Source organism: Formica exsecta, unplaced genomic scaffold, assembly GCF_003651465.1.
Source record: "Formica exsecta isolate Colony F162 unplaced genomic scaffold, ASM365146v1 scaffold5, whole genome shotgun sequence".
NCBI lineage: Eukaryota > Metazoa > Arthropoda > Insecta > Hymenoptera > Formicidae > Formica > Formica exsecta.
The window spans coordinates 109817-111037 of NW_021852241.1; the positions used below are offsets into that span (position 1 = coordinate 109817).

Genomic DNA, 1221 nt, shown 5'->3' on the forward strand with positions numbered 1-1221 from the left:
TTTTTGACATCTAACTGCCTAGTTTTGAGTTTTAATTGATTTACGATTGATAGAAGAGTTCGTACGGTGGTTAGACGCGCAACAGGTGCATATGTCTCTTGATAATCCAAACCTTTTCTTTGTGAACATCCTTTGATCACCAAACGAGCCTTATATTTATCAATATTTCCATCTTGATCTCTTTTGATTCTAAACACCCATCTATTTTCAATAACTTTCCTTCCGATGGGTAATGATACCAGATCCCAAGTTTTGTTTTCGATAAGCGATGTCATCTCTTCATTGATTGCACATAACCATTGATTTTTATCATCTCTTTCTTGAATATCATCGAAACATTCAGGCACATCTTCTACAAATGCTTCAGCAGACAGGGCCAAGACAGTAAAGTCTTCTAGATAATTAGGTTTGTTTCTGTTTCGAGTACTTCTTCTTAAGTTGCTGACATCTTGTTTCAATAACATCTTCCTATTGTTTGATTCATTTGTATTTTCCTCTTCTGCTCCGCCTGCATTTGAGGATTCACCTGAGTTTGAAGATACTTCATCCTTTTCTAATTCTTGAATTGAGTCCGAGCCATCGTAGAAATCTCTCGTTTCAAATGTGAATTTTGATTCATTAAAACAATATCTTGCCCTAAAATTATTTTATTGTTTTCAGGACACCAGAGTCGATAACCATTAGCACAATAACCAACCATTTTACGATGTTTAGAACGTGATTCAAATTTACTGTTTGTTAACTCTTTTGGAACATGAAGATATGCAACACATCCAAAGACTTTTAACTTACGGAGATCCGGCTTTTCTCCAAACCAGAGTTCAGCTGGCACTTTGTCCATTAGCGCAATTGTTGGACTCCGATTAGTTAAGTATACTGCTGCTATTACTGCTTCCGACCAGAAAATTTTGCTCATCTTGGAATTTAAGATTATACACCGTGCCTTTTCAATTATAGTCCTGTTCATTCTCTCAGCGACTCCATTTTGCTGCGGTGTGTAACGAATTGTGAATTCGTACTGAATTCCGCAATTTTCGAAATGCTGTCGAATCTCATGGGAGATATATTTAGATTGAAATGTGCTTCCGCCATCGATTGAAACATTTTAAAATGCTTAAGTACTTCTGATTTGGCTTTTATTGTATATGCTACTGTGAAATGTGTAAAATCATCAATGAATGTCAACAGGTACCGCTTTCCATCAAATGATATGATATCTAT

General features: G+C 35.9%; 1 pseudogene; it reads right to left on the minus strand.

The window, feature by feature from the left end:
• The window catches only part of LOC115241498, a 2779-nt pseudogene extending 1863 nt beyond the window's left edge, over positions 1 to 916 (minus strand).
• Positions 917 to 1221: the final 305 nt, after the last annotated feature.